Below are 15,554 nucleotides of genomic sequence, written 5' to 3'. Positions count from 1 at the left end.
AATGCTAAGGGAGGATCAGGGCAGGCCAAGAAAGCATCCTTAAGAATTTGGGGAGGACAACAATCGTTGGGAGAGCCAGAGCTCACCTTCTGTAACAAGGAAATGAATTCCAAAGGAGAAATAGGAGGGAAGGCATCCAAACGACGAGGGTTCATAAGGGGTAGTGGCTGGGGAGTAAGGGAAGAGGGAGAAGGGATATTGTTTTTAATAGTAATAATTTTGTCAATAAAATAAGAATTGAGGGAGTCACGCAGGGCTTGTGTAGGTTGGGGTAGAGGAGTTACCCGATCAGGTATAGAGAGCTCGTTAACAATGGAAAAGATGTCCTTTGCCTTGGAGGCTGAGTCCATAATTTTCTGTGAGAAGTAGATGGTTTTTGCCAGCTGGATAGATTTTTTATAAGCTTTCAACTGGTCTACATACAAGGTTTTTAGTTGCTGATCGTAATTACATCTCCAGCGGCGCTCAGCTTGGCGAAGAGCCAATTTGTCCAATTTTAATTGATCCGTGAACCACTGCTGGGCGTCATGAGGGCGCTTAGTTTTAGAAGTTTTCAGCGGGGCCACTTTATTACTGGCGGACAACAGCCATTGTTCAAGATGGGAGGCCTGGCAGGCCACAGAAGCCAGGCCCTTAGGGGCAGTAGATGCCAGTATGGCATGAAATTCAACCAAATTGGCTCTTTTCCAATTGCGGACAGAAAAGTTAGGGATTGGCGTGGGACGACTCGGTAAAGTAAGGTTGAGGGAGAATGAGATAAAACAGTGATCGGACCAAGAGCAAGGAGACACCAATGGAGGAGAGATATCAAGGTTAGCCGTCCAGACCTGGTCCAAGATATGGCCTCTGCAGTGTGTAGGGACTTTGACATGCTGGCAACAATTCATTCCAGACAAGAGGTCGGAATATTCCTCAGAGAGATGACTTTCCCCGAGTATCTAATGGCCAGTAGTTAAAGTCTCCGATGATAATGACATTAGCATGGTTAATGATTAGTTGAGAGATAAGGTCACCAAATTGTTGGGGGAAGAGGGGTCCGGAGGTCTATAAACAAGAACACAGATAAAAGAAAACCCAGGAGAGGAAAACTTAAGAGTGAGACTGTCAGTTTTTGGGAGCATAGCAGTAACCAAAGCTGTAAATTTATGCTGAGAGCGAATGATGGCTGCAACCCCACCACCGGCTTTCCCAGTAGGCCGGTTGGCTTGCAGAATATAAAACTAGCGGGAATAGCAGCCGTCAGTCAGCTAAGTTTCGGTCAAGAGAAGAATGTCCACAGTACTATCGTCAAGCAATTGAAATATCTCAAGTTGGTGTTTTATCATGGACCGAGTGTTAAGATAAATCACCGACAGAGGAAATCGCCCCGGGGATCCCACTCTAGGAGATGGTAAAGCAGACTCTTTACAATGAGTAAGGGTATTCAATGCAGAGATACCTGGAGAAAGTCCTAGGGGAACAAATATGTCACAAACCTGAGCGGCACTTACAGCGAGAGCATGAAGGGGTGCCAAGCAGAGGAGTGCCCGGAGATCAGCAGAGGAATAAGTAATTAACTGGGCAGAAGGACTGGCCCCTGGACCCGGCCGGCCGCAGACGGGCTTAACTTTGGCGCGAAGTCGGCGCGCCCGCTGCGCTCGTCCGCTGTGCTTCCGCCAGAGCCTCATGATAAATACGCCGGAGAGAGAACTACTGAACCGCTAACCTGCAGGATGGAGGGGCAGGGCGGAAGTGGTGCAGGAAGTGACGCTCAGCGAGGACCCTCCGCAACAAACGGCACAGTGCCGGGGCGGAACGGGGTCAGAAGCGTTAAGAGGCAGGTAGGTAAAGTGCAAAGTTCCCACAGTTCAAACCACCCAACTCATGAGGCAAATACACAAATTAAAAACAAAGGAAGCAGGTTTTTAAAAACAACAGCGCTCAGAGCACCACGTCAGCAGCCTAGATCGCTGCGTTCGTCAAGGCGAGTGTACAACTGAGGCGCCTAAAATAGAGGGAGGTGCTGCAGCTACTGGACCGCTAACCTGCAGGATGGAGGGGCAGGGCGGAAGTGGTGCAGGAAGTGACGCTCAGCGAGGACCCTCCGCAACAAACGGCACAGTGCCGGGGCGGAACGGGGTCAGAAGCGTTAAGAGGCAGGTAGGTAAAGTGCAAAGCTCCCACAGTTCAAACCAACCAACTCATGAGGCAAATGCACAAATTAAAAACTATCCTTTATAGTGCCCCAGCAGAAACTCAGGCTGGATTAACTCACTCTCGAAGAGCGCACCATCAGACAATGCTAGTTGCGTAGCCATACACGGGCGGGGATCCCTATCCCGTATGCACCAGAGATCCCTCTGGGCATGTGTACCGCCATCCCGCTTGGCGGGGATTGGTCGGCACTAGCGGGCTGGGAGGAGTGTGGAGTCCACATGATAGGGGACTTATATAGGGATGGTGCTTTGTTGCCATTCCGAGAGCTGCAGAGCGCCTTTGATTTGCCAAGGGGAGACTTTTTGCTGCACGCTGCTCTAGTGTCTGGAATCCAGAAACATTGGAAGATGGGCCTGGTGGAACCACCCACATCGATGGGCTGTCAATACGTTACGATGGCTGCTGGCACCTAAAAGGCTATCACCTGCTTATACAGGAGATTGGTACTGGAGGAACTACCGCCCCTGGATAGGTTGAAGGGGCGATGGGAAGAGGACCTAGGCCAGTCAATACCTGAGACGATCTGGCCGCAGCTAGTACGGAGGTCCTGGAAGGGCACGCGCAATGTCCAGTTTCAATTGGTGCAATATTTTACACTATACAGGGCCTATTTAACGCCGGTCAAAATTCAACAAGTTTTCGGGGGAACAAATTCAATGTGTCCCCGATGTAATGCGGAGGGGGCTGATTTTGGCCATATGTTCTGGTCTTGCGCTGTGCTGGGTACATATTGGTCTGATGACGTGGCATGTTTGAACAGGGTAACGGAGCGTCAGATTGAAGTAGGCATGGGGACTTGCCTTTTACTTTTGTTCCCACACACACCCGCCACAAAAATCACAAGTAAATTCTTCGACTTGGGGCTGATTATGGCAAAAAGGGAGCTCACCATGCACTGGAAGTCCAGAGGGAGACCTAGCTTTCTGAGATGGCGAGGGAGCTTCCAGCAATGGCCGAGCAGCGAAGGGACACTCAGACTACAATTAGCCAGACGCACTTCCAATGACAAGGCGATGGATGCGGCCAGAGCGTGGGGCACGCTGGTAGTAGAACTTCAGTCAACAGCGGAGGCGGATGAAGGGGGTGGGATTGATGCACCAGCGAGTCAGGCACCAGAGACTGGGGGAGGGAAACGCTGGGGAACACACAGGGGATGGGGCCAACTAGAACCTAGACCAGTGGTTCCCAAAGTGTGCGCCGCGGCACCCCGGTGCACCGTGATTAGAAGCCAGGGGCACCGCAGCGCAAGATGTGGATTCAATGTGTGATTGACGGAGAAAGCCTCACACATGCCAGACATTGCTCCGCAGTCTTGGGAGGGCGGAGAGGTCTGTGAGTGGGGCTGTGGCTGGACAGCCCTGGGAAGCACCAGGGTTTAGTGCCGGTCGGAGGCCGATAGCTGGCTGGTGGATATACAACTCTGGAGCTGCACTTTATTCAGGGTAAATTACAGAGCTGTGCGCACAGGACTTCCCGAAGGAAATCTTAAATTACACTGAAGCGACCGGGACGCCTGGGGTGTAATCACAGACCCCAAGACATGGGCGTGGGAAGTGTGGGGGACGAGGGGGATATATCCCCCCAGAGTTTGGAGTGCACACGGGGGACAAGAGTGGGGGGGGGACAAAGGGACAAAGGAAATTCTCCTCTGTGATTAACAGGGCCATTAGCGCGCGAAAGCGCTATGCATAATAATGACCCCGTAACTGCCTCCTGATACCTGGGATCAGGCTGCATGCTTGTAGGGGCTAAAAGGAATTTAACACCCCTGCCTCTCCCATCTCTCCTCTGTCCTCCAGCCTGTGTCTGAGCCCGGGCTGCTATATAGGAAACAATGTCCCACTAGGTATCAGTAACAGAGAAAGTTTGAAAATTGTATACAATACGTATTACAGAAAAGGAACACAAGGAGTCTCAGTACATTTGTGAAAAGGTTATTAATCACCAATTTTCATGGAGATGGGAAGCACAGTTAAAAAGCAGCACTGTACATGAAGGACATTCATGGAGCAACCCAAATGGTACTTGGTGACAAGGTGATGACAAAGTGAAAGTGACGACGCAAGTGAACGTGGTGAACAGCGTGGTCGGCGCAAAGTGATAAAGAGCAATCAAACATAGGCTTCACATTGAGTATACAGAATTAAAATGTTCAAATTCGGCACAGTTATGAGCCTATTGATAGTGCGCCGTGAAATCGCGCTGTGTTTGTCGACGGCGTTTTGATCCTCTATGATTTGGGATCCTCTTCAGGACAGGGTTGACGTTGATTTGGAGTGCTGAAGTCAGGGAGCTCTGACAGGGCGGAGGGGTCAGTCGTCCAATGGTAGTAGGCCCAGGCGATCAGAGGTGAAGCAGTGATCTTGGCTGGGGGATCCAGGTCTCAACGAGTCGAGCCGGTTAAGCGTCTGAGTTAATCTGGCGCTGGAGTCGAATAAATCCGTGGCGATGGGTTCCCGCGAAGGATTGCAATTACCATTGGACGACTGACCCCTCCGATAGAGAAGGGTGCAAGGCAGAGTGGTTGCAAATAAAGTTTTATGACAGTGATGGCTACTCTCTGAATCCTTCATCACGTCTAGGCTTTGATCTTCATGTAGACCAGTGGTTCCCAAAGGGTGCGCCGCGGCACCCCGGTGCGCGGGTAAAAAACATGGTGGGGAGCCACGTCCAACTGCCAATTAGGTCAAGGGAGCCACGGGTCAAAAAAGTTTGGAAACCACTGACCTAAACCCTCACCGCATGTGATGGTTACCGCACATCAGGCCAAGGGAGGAGGCGAACATGATATGGAGACATGGAGTGCGTCTGAACACTTAATTGGGGTCACCAGACTCCTGAATGGATGTAGTTGTATATGACCTCGGGAAGGAGTTGGGTGCCGGAGCACAAGGGGTTTGTCAGTCCGCAGGAGGGTTAGAGGTAGGCACACTGACAAGGGGGGTGGGGGTAGAGCGGGAAGCGGGAGGGGGACTTAGATAGGGATGTGGGGTATAGCATAATGTTGATTCACATTCTGAAAATAGACCTGTTGCAATGTTGGTACAACTGCACTGTATGATTGTAAGATGACTGAAGAAAAGTTAATAAAATCTGTTTAAAAAAAATATGTATAAGTAGGACAAGTTGTTGTAATTATTCTGTTGTGTTCTGAATTAATTTTCTAGTGTTCCTAACTTTAACATTTCTTTCCAATGTACTGATGCTATAGTTTCATTGCTGAACCTAGTTTTACTCATCAGTGTAAAGGTTCAAGGTCTGAATGTTTCATTAGTTTAAATATCTCAAGGTGACAGTGACATGGAAAAGCAGGATGCTTTTTTTAGAAATGGGATAAGGTTAACATATAATGTTACTGACGTGAGTTATTCTGGTTTGCTACGAAAATTGTTACATCGGATCATGCCATGCTGTAGCTGGGATTTTAGCTAACTTTCTAGGCAAGAATTGTGAATAAGAACTCCTTGATTCTGTAGTGTGACAGACATTAGATTTTTTAACTTCTTACACTGGATGCTTTCCTTGTCTCTTCCAATGTTTTTATTCTTTTTTTTTTTAGTTTCATCACAACACAACAATGCATGAAATACCTCCCCAGCACACAACCCAACTTCAACTTGGCAGAACCAGACACGCCGGCCGTTTCTCTTCTGAATTTTGATGCTCACTTTGAACTATTAACGATTGGGATTTCTCTGTATTAGTCCGCATTTGAATCTTCGGGACATTTAGTCTGTATCGCTTGATTTTGAAATTTTCGTAATAAAATCATTTAACTTTTTCCCTTGATCTAGTACTCAGTTATTGAGTGGTCCTGGTTACTTTTTAATTTACCACTCTGCTAAATTGATGTTAAGAAGGGTAACTTTTACGCAAGATCAAGCCTGATGTACAGGGTTCTACTTACACACATTTACACCTATTCAGATGCTAAATAGTGGCACACCAAATTCGAAGGGGCCTCCAGAGGCTTCAGGCAGGGAAAATGTAACTTTCTAAAAGTATCTTTCCCTAAACATTTATCAAAAATCCAACTTCACTATTGGATTGGATTTATTAATAACTTTGAAATATAGTTGTATCCTTATTTTTCCTAACCAAAATTCGCATTATTAAATGTAATAATGTAACCCAGTGTTTTCCTATGGTCAGCCAGCCTTTACACAGTGAAAATAGATTTTTGGGGTTTTGAACAGCAGGGACGTTTAACAATATATTTCTACATGTTCTACTTTTAAATCCATGCACTCTGCCTTACGGGCAATAATGTCTACACTTCTAAATATTTAATAGGAAGGTTTTGGCCTGTCAAAAGGGATTGTTTGGACAGGTCTCAATATATACGTTGTCTTTTTCTTCTTGCATGAGAAGTATTTTCAAATGTGGGTTTGGGCACTCCCAGAGATGTTGGTTCGCATCTATAGTAGGAACTACAGCAGTAATCACATCTACCACTACATCAGATCCCAGACAACAGCAGCAATCACCTACCAAATCCATATTAGGATCCTCCGCTGCCACCATGGCAGGTAAAAAAAACTGTGGAATAGCGGCTATTAAGGAAGTATCAAAACCAATGGCCACAGTTGTCATGGAAGAATAGACTCCACAAGTGACAAAAACTACAAAAATTATTGACGAGACCGAATGCCAAAGCCAGTCTGTGGTTACTTGTTTTCCCTTCTGGAGGGGACCTCGCCTTGCAGCTCGGAATGGACTGTTCCTGTGAGGAGGGGAGTCAGTACTGATTTGCACAAGATGGACCTTTGTCTAGAGTAGCATGGTGAGTAATAAATGATGGATTGGAATGCTACCCGAGCTACTGCCAGTGGTTAGGCTCTGTGCAAACATTCCTCCTATCACCTTGCTGTTTGTATATTTTTTTACCCAGAAAACTGCAGCGTGCTTGTCTCACATTTTCAGCCTCCAAACATTTAAATACTTGGGAAATTTACATAAAGTGCATATTAAATATATTTTGAATAACAATGTTTATTTGACAACAAACTAAAATATTAAAGGCTCCATGGAATATAATGAGATCATATGTCTTTGGAAGAGCGCTTATAACACCAAATTGGGAACTGTGATTTTCTATGGGTTTCCAGATGCAGAATTGTCTCATTTGTGGTGCTATTGAATCACCAGGTCCTACTCTTTACTGGGCCTGGGTGGTGAACTTCACTCCTTTCAACTCGCGGAGCGCAGAAATCTCTTCTACGCTATGTGCAGCGGAGTATTTTCCCCCGCTCGCAATCGGGAACGGTAAGTTTGTGATTGCGAACGATAAGTTTGTGAGCTGACCCTCGGGTAGAATTTCTATCCGAGAGGCAGGAATACCAGCACAAACTGCCGTTCCCATTGCACTCCGCCACTTGCGGAACTTCGCTGAGTTTTTTGTACCTTCACGGAGTTCCGCATAGCAAAACTCCACGATCTACGCCCAGGCCTGCTCTTTACGCTTTGGTTCTAGCATGTCTGCATTGCTGACCAGTGACAAGCAAAACTCCTCGCTAGCAACACAGTGCAATAAAAACAAGCATTGGCCCAGCCAACAGGTCCTACCTTTTGGACCTTATAAGCCTTTAGACATTCAGCGCTCTACAACATGTAGGGGCAGATGTACGACCGTTTTCTGCAGTCACAAATGGACAATCTGTCTGTTTGCGACCGCAAAATAGGCCTGCCCTATGTCCAAACCCCATTTTGCAAGTCAGTATCCTATTACAGACTCGAAAAATAGGGTTTGTGACTGGCTTTTAAGCGTTCCTTCCTAATAGGGGGTCATACTTCAATGTACAAATGTTTTGCAATTGCGGTTGCAAAACATTTGCAGTTTACTACCCATTTCAAAAGGGTGGTAAGTCACTCGCAAACGGGAAGGGGTTTCCAAGGCAGTGAAAAAAATTTTTAAGAGCAGGCAGTGGTCCCACAGACCCCTGCCTACTCTTAACAAATTAACAGAAATTTTTATTTTTATAATGGATCCCGTTTTCCTTTAAGGAAAACGCGCTGCATTAAAAAAACTGTTTAAAAATCAGTCACAGACATGGTGGTCTTCTGACTCAAGAAGGCCACCATCCCTGGGAGTGCTAGCCATTCCCAATGGGGTCGTAAATTGCAACTGCCTCATAAATATTAATGAGGCAGGCAATTTGCGCCCCATTAGGAATTGCAAACAGTGTCTGACACACTGTTGTAAATTCCATTTTGCGAGTCTCAAATTGAAAGTGGCAAAACGACGCAATTAGGGATCGCAAATGGGAAGAGTCGTACATCTGGCCCATAAATATCAATTATTGGTAAATGTGCTTTAAGATGTTTTTAGACATGCTTTAAGTAAATAAAAAAGTACTATGCAAGAGTGAATGCTGCAAAGGAGACAGGCACATGAAGAAATCGCTTGAAAACCTTCATGTGATTAACGAGCATAAATGATGTAAACAAACAGCGGCGCGGTGGAAGGTGGGGGCGGGCATGCTGTTGCAAACTTTAAAAAAAATATGAATCCATTATTCAGTTCGAATTTTTTTTTTACTTGTTAAACATGCAAGTACTCAACTACATTATATTTCCGTTTAAAACACTTAAGAATGAAAATCGTATGCAAAATTAGTTGCCCACCCAATCAAATGAGCAATAAATAGAATGTGTTATTCACATGACTTCCAGGAACATCATGTTCAACATTTGTCTACTACAAACATAGGGGCCTATCCGTCTGCCACCGCAACAGAGCACGGGACCGACCGCCAAAGTTGTGGCGTTCCCACCATGCAAATTAGGATGCGCCCGCCACACTGTCGGACGCACCCTCGACATTAACATTGCGGTGGGCGCTGCTGTAAGCCGCACCCGCCGCAATGTTAATGCCCATGTTGTGCCTTGTCATGCACAACGTGACAGGCACCGTGCGGTGACTGCCACCTTGTGCATGGCAATGATAGGGGGTACCCTGGATATCCCCAGTGCAGCCACCCACACTCCCGGGGGCCCGCAAAGGGCCCCCGTGGAGATTTCCCGCATGCCTTTCCATAGCGGAGTCTCCGCCATGGAAAGGCATGCATCCTAATATGGATGGCGGTGCCTGCAAGGCACAAGAACCATATTGAGTCCCTTTTCCGCCCGGCCGGCAATCCGACCGGCGGAAAAGAGGCAGATGGTCTTCCCGTCCGCCGCAGTGCCCCCACCATACTAATATGGCGGGGTGAACCAGGGACATTTGGCGGGGGGATCGCCACCGCTGGGCCGGCGATCCGCCCAATATCATAATGGGCCCCATAGACCGGTATTTGGATTACACTTTCACAAACATCACTTAAACAATATATTCTTCCCTCATAGGAAACTCAGCTACCACACACTGCTGTGGTGATTAGCCTAAATCAGTCCTCACAGTGATTTTTACTGTGTTATGGAAACATCAATTTTAAATGTTGTTAAGACTATACGAGTATGAATTAATCTTTAGCTGTTAGGTGAGAAATTATAAGGGTAACTTAATTAACATCTTGAAAGTAATCAATGACGCCTTTAACCCCTTGGCTGCGGGGCATATACCCCTACCGTGCTGGGGGAGAGGGGGCACGCACAGCGCCCTGGTGCTCCTGAAGAGCTCAGGTCGTCATGAGCCACAGTGTTCGTGTGCTCATGACGAACTGAGCTCGTCATGACCACACTCGTTTCATTAGAACGTTCGCACAGCAGGGGAATTTCCCCAGCATGCGAGCGTTCTAACGGTCATGACGAGCTCAGCTCGCCATGAGCACATGAGAACCGTGGCTCATGACGAGCTGAGCTCATCATGAGAGTGGGAGGGGTTAAAAACATAACAGCATAACTGGTTATATTTACACCCAGATCAAGGAAATTTAGAAACCCCACAATGCGAGACAGAACAGGAGTGGTGCGATGCTAAGACTAATGTGATACAATGCTCAGTCATGGCTGCTAAAAATGCATAATATATGTTTGTAGCTCAAACAGATCAACTTACTAAAAAAACACTAAACTATGGTTCTGTCTCTATGCAGACCCTTTGAAAAGGTTAACTGAAGATCGTTCAGTTGCTGATTGCTGTATTTTGGGGTTAAACTGGCACTAGTTGTATATTTATTTTATTGCACAGTTACTTAAAACCATTTGCAATATAACAGAGTAATTTAAAATCAGAACATTAAGAGAAATTCATTTACAATTATAACCAATTTCATTCCATGGAAAGTATAATTAAAATATGGAAAATTCCAAATTGAATCAATTAAATTATGTTTAAAGCATTATGAGGAAAGTGTGTCTTTGTCTACCACTGCGAGTCTGTTTTCTCGCGGTTGGCATGATCTTATTCTTTAACAAGTCTGGAACGCACTTCCTCCATATATCTTCTGACTGGCCAGGTCGGTCGGTGGAGTGCAGGAAAATAAACTTATGAAAAGTACCAGGGAGTACCAACGAAACTGAAACATAAGCTAAAAAATAGGATTATATTATGTCAAAATGGAGAAAAGAGCCCAAAAAACAGGGTAACTAAAAATAAGGTGCATTTTCTACTAGAATAAGAAAGAGGAAAGAAAATAAAGCTTCCTTAGGAGAACACAAGAGCGGAAGAGAACCTGCTCAAAAGACCGAGAAGGTAGTGCCAGGAAGGAAAAACTAACCTGGGTAAGAAGATAGAGGTATCTGTGGGTGGGACTCTATAATAAAGAAGGAACGAAAATCTAACGGCCCCTTTTTTTACCTTTATACACAGCCCACTTGTGTCCGACAAAAATAAATTGAGGACACTGCATCCGAGCGATACAAATATACCACCCTAGTTATGTCTTCCCTCTCAGTAATACTAAGGTGTGGGAACTTAGTAATACAGGGCATGTAGGGAATAGATCCTGGATTACAAAATGGCGGGGTTACCAAATATTAGGAGATTAGCTAAAATTTTAATGAATCAATGTGCAATTGTTAGACTAAATTATTGGACCTAATGAAATGTATTGTGATATGTTTTTTTATAGATATGATTTAAATGAACAAGTCCTGAAGAAGGTGCAAGATTATTTGAGGCACCGAAACGCTGCGTCGACAGTTTGATCCTTATGTCAAATAAATATGATGTATATGTAGACTTGTGTAACAATGCTTAACAACATTTTTTTTTAAATTGGAGTTTTTTACTATAGCTGACTAACAGCAAAGACGAATGTGCACAAGATTGTTTTTATGAAATAATGTGTTATTTTTCAATTATTTGAATAAATGAATGAAACTTTTAATTTTTGTGTATGCAATGTTTTCATGCTATCTTTTGGTCTGATACATATTAAGTTGTAAATTTGGTAACTTACGCAATACTTAAATCCCTCCCACTGATGCAAACGGCCCCCAGGGGAATCTAGCATCACTAATCATTTGCCAAACTCAGGAGAAGGAGTTTTTTTGTTTTCATAAGATTGTTGACCCAATCCTTTTCCTGTCAAAAGGGTAGCTCCCTATCTTTTGATATTCAAGTGCAGGAAAATAAAGCCACAACAGCTTATTACACTGTCCGAACACCTTTGCGTAGCCATATTGGCTTTAGTAGCTTCAGACGAGATTGTAACAGACCCGGACAGCAGCACGTCAGATGTAGTAATGATTATGTTTTGAAATTGCAGATTCTACAGCTGATTTTGTGTTCAAGGGCTTTCCACCCCGGATTTAGTTATTTTATTGGGAGAGGCACTAGTCTGGCCCACTGAATGTTTTTAGGACCTTTCTTCCCAATGCTTGGTGAAGGTCAGGCTGAGATTTGTGCTCCATGTTTGTAGCGATCAGCCCAGATTGACCACTTAAACTCTCAAAATGTGCTAGATCACTTTCTCTTGACAATTGATAGCATTGTTTATTGATTGCCTTCTTGATGCCTGAGTAGGTTATGTCCTCTTGACCCCAATTTTGTGTTGCCAAATCTAAAACTTCTACTGCTTCCTGCATGTGCAACTTTGCCCAAACAGTATTAATATGCATGGAAATGACAAAATAACAATACTGTAACACATTGCACAGTATTATGCCGCCAAATGTGCCCTTTCCTACTGTATAATTTTGTCAACACTTTTACATAATGTGGCCCTGCATTGCTGCATGTTATGCAGATTTGTATAGCACACTATCCCCCAAGACGATATACTGGAGATGACCAGCTGTGAGCCCAGGGAAACTTAAGGCCTAGTGGGACTACACGAAAAGCCAGGACTTCAGCTTCATGAGGAATTAAAGAAGTGAGAAGGCGGCTATGAGTGTAGAGCCAGGTAATTCCACACTTAAGGAACGATGTAGCAGAAGGCTTGACAGCCAGATCTAGTTTTCCTTACGCGTGGGATTGGTGCAAGTAGGAGTCCAGGCAAGCGTGTGTGTATGGAAGGTTTGTGAAAGCAGCTGTGATTGCTACGTTATACTTGGTCAGTGTTATGTAGAGCCTTGAAAATGTGAGTGAGAAGTCCGACTTGTGCTCATTTGTGAATGGGGAGCCAGTGGAGCTCATTCAGGTGAGGTGAGTGTGGCAAGGGAGGTAGCGAGTGATTCTAGCCGCTCAGTTCTGAATGGTCTGTAGCCATAGTTCCATCAACCATGGATATTGGTATAAGAATGTGATGTCTTTCCTAAGATTCAAAGATTTAGTAGCGGGTAGTAACATTCATGCAATAATAGAGGAGATGGCATCCTTCAGACACTGGAGTTAGAGATCATGCCAACCCTGGGAAATTAGTATTGGACTAAGATAACACCCAAAACACTCTGGTATGTGATGCACAGTGACGTCCATGGACATTATTATTGGGGGGAAAAAACATCCAAGGGTCACTGGTATAGAGGACTGTGGCACCCAGGAGGTAGATGGCATGCATAAATCACTGGTGAGAGAAATACAATGTCTCTGAGGCAAAAGACTAAGAGGACATCCATTGATCTTTGATGTGACAAGAAACGGCGTCCATGGGATGGGACGAAAATATGGGGGATTATATCATTCAGGGGAGATTCATGGGCTAGGAAAATAGTATCCATGCAATTTCGGAATAAGGATGCATTACAGCGTCAATTAGCTGCTGGGTACGGTAGCTGGTTTTATGTGGCTTGCAGGATGAACTTCACCTTTTACAGTAAAATTGCTCCATTTAGAGTGGATCCCCGTAAGGACTTTAATGACCGGACTAGTTTTCAGATCACAGAAGAGACCAGACTGGACCCTGTTCCAAAAAGGAGCTGTCAGAAACCACAAAACTTGATGCAAGTTCTAAATTAATGCAAAAAAATGAAAATCTACAAAACTGTATTCAGAGCTTATGGTCTTCTGTAGGTCCAGTTTTTACTGTGGATTTCCCGAATATAAAAAAAAACATTGCCTTCAGCAAGCTCAAATCCACACAATCTCCTGTGCCTTGAAAAACACTTATACAGCGTGCCTCCACACGATCAAACCTGTCGCATTTTGCAAACACGGCACACTTTTTAAGCTTCTAATTTACTAATGGTGGGCACTTATTTTAGTCTATTTTCTGTCGCAGTCCTACCCTGACAGCAGCCTAGATCTTTCATCAGCACCCTGTCCCAGCCTGACAGCAGCAGCTTAAGTATGAACCACCTCAACAGTAGTCTATGCCCATCAGTCAAAAGCAAGACATTCTTACCGGTCTATAACAGGCAACAATATCAGATCAGTCTGTCAGCATCCTCTGTTAGATGCTCGGTGTGTGATTCTATGCAAAGACACATCGTGCCCAGACTTGAAGTTCTTTACAACATATCTGTGCTGCACAACAGTAGATAAGTGCCTTCTCTTTCTTCAAGTATGTACAGAAACTTAAAGCAATGATATTTATAAAAACTTACCTCGGCACTACTTGTAAGAATAGTTCTAGCAAAAAAAGCATAACTGCACTATTAAATTATAAAAAGCAGTTATGTAATACAGCACTGCTTAACTTGCATGATAAAATGTGCAAGTATAGTCAAATCCTCTATTTCTTCAAAACACAACTGTTGTTTCGGTATCGGTTCTGTATTATCGATCACAAACAGAGAAAGAATGAGATACTCACACACCAGCCCAGGGGCGGCGGGTCGCGCAGCTGAGACTGTGCAGTGAAGTGAAGTAAAGTGAAACAGCAGGGTGCAGCACCCCGAGTACTGAAAGCCCCCCAGAGTAGCAGTCCTGTGTTAAAAGACACTAGGTGGTGCCCACAACTTCTTCCAGCGCTGAGGGGCCTCGGTGCACCCCCGTCACCTGCGTAGACTCTCAGCGCGACACCCACTCTAATGGGAGTATCCTCCCTCAGTTCGCAGCTCGTGCTGCAAGTACCTCGTTGAAGCGATGCCCTCCCCCGGGTAGGCAGGGCCAGGCACACCGTATCGCATCCACTGTGGCACTGACAGCTAGTTCGCCTACTCGGGCGGCAGAGAAACAACGCTGCTGCTCTTCAGTTTGTCGGAGGCCGCCTCAGACTTTATCAACGGACACGCGCACCGAAAGCAAACAGGAAGTGCCTCCATCTATCGGAAGCGTCACCCTCACGCTTAATCAGTGAGACATGAAGAGCTCCACCCCTCCGGCCAACCAGGGTCCTAGCTACACGACGTGCACGCCCCCTACTCATTTCTTCGTCACATAAAGCCACCATGCTGGACTTTAACATTGATCGCCCGTAAATGTTTACCTCCGTTCCGGTGCTCGTTATAACCTAATTCCGTCCTTTCTCTGTCTTATCCTTTCCCTGTCTGTATGACCTTACTTTCTCCTTTTCCACCACCAGTTTAGCTCGTCCAGGCTATGTTTCTACTCTTTATTTCTCTGTCCTCTACTTCACCTCTTACTGTACACCCACTCCGTAGAGCCTGGGCACTTTCTCCCGCCCATTTGTGATTTGTCCCTTACTGCCTCAGCGTCTTCACTCATATATCTCCCTTCTATATCCCTTGCGTTTCCATCTTTTGTAATCTAACGTATGCTTAAATTACTTACCATACTACATGGCAGAGGAAAATTATTTTCCTTCTTTTTAATTTCCTCCTAGACCTTTGAATGACTGAGTGCGACCACTTGTAGTGGTAATGGACCTGTCCAAAACACTTCGTTTAAATGTCTGCTGTGAGTAGCGCTTGTTAGAGGTGCTGAGTGGAGCATCAGAAATGGGCATCCACCTTAACTGTTGAACCTCTTTCTCCATTGTCCCCCTTGCACTATGTGAGGCAGTTATTGTCCATCTTTGCCCTTATTGGTTAAAACCTCTTTGAGCGGTTTGTGGTCAGATAGAATCTTAAATCTTTTACCCCATAAAAATGTTCTTAACTTGAGCACCGCCCAGAACACACCCAGCGCCTCC

At 45.2% G+C, this 15,554-nt stretch overlaps 1 protein-coding gene across 2 annotated transcripts in view; it reads right to left on the bottom strand.

The window, feature by feature from the left end:
• LOC147733000 (uncharacterized) overlaps window positions 1-14,713 on the bottom strand; it is a 131,263-nt gene extending 116,550 nt beyond the window's left edge. For both annotated transcript variants that reach the window (XM_086957543.1, XM_086957542.1), the window contains exon 1: window positions 14,274-14,713. The gene's annotated coding sequence lies outside the window, so the exon portion shown is untranslated. The remainder of the gene's footprint in view (window positions 1-14,273) is intronic.
• Window positions 14,714-15,554: the final 841 nt, after the last annotated feature.

The sequence above is a fragment of the Lissotriton vulgaris genome, chromosome 2_1 (genome assembly GCF_964263255.1).
Source record: "Lissotriton vulgaris chromosome 2_1, aLisVul1.2, whole genome shotgun sequence".
NCBI lineage: Eukaryota > Metazoa > Chordata > Amphibia > Caudata > Salamandridae > Lissotriton > Lissotriton vulgaris.
Note: the sequence above shows the minus strand (reverse complement) of the source record. Positions and strands in the feature narration are given on the sequence as shown.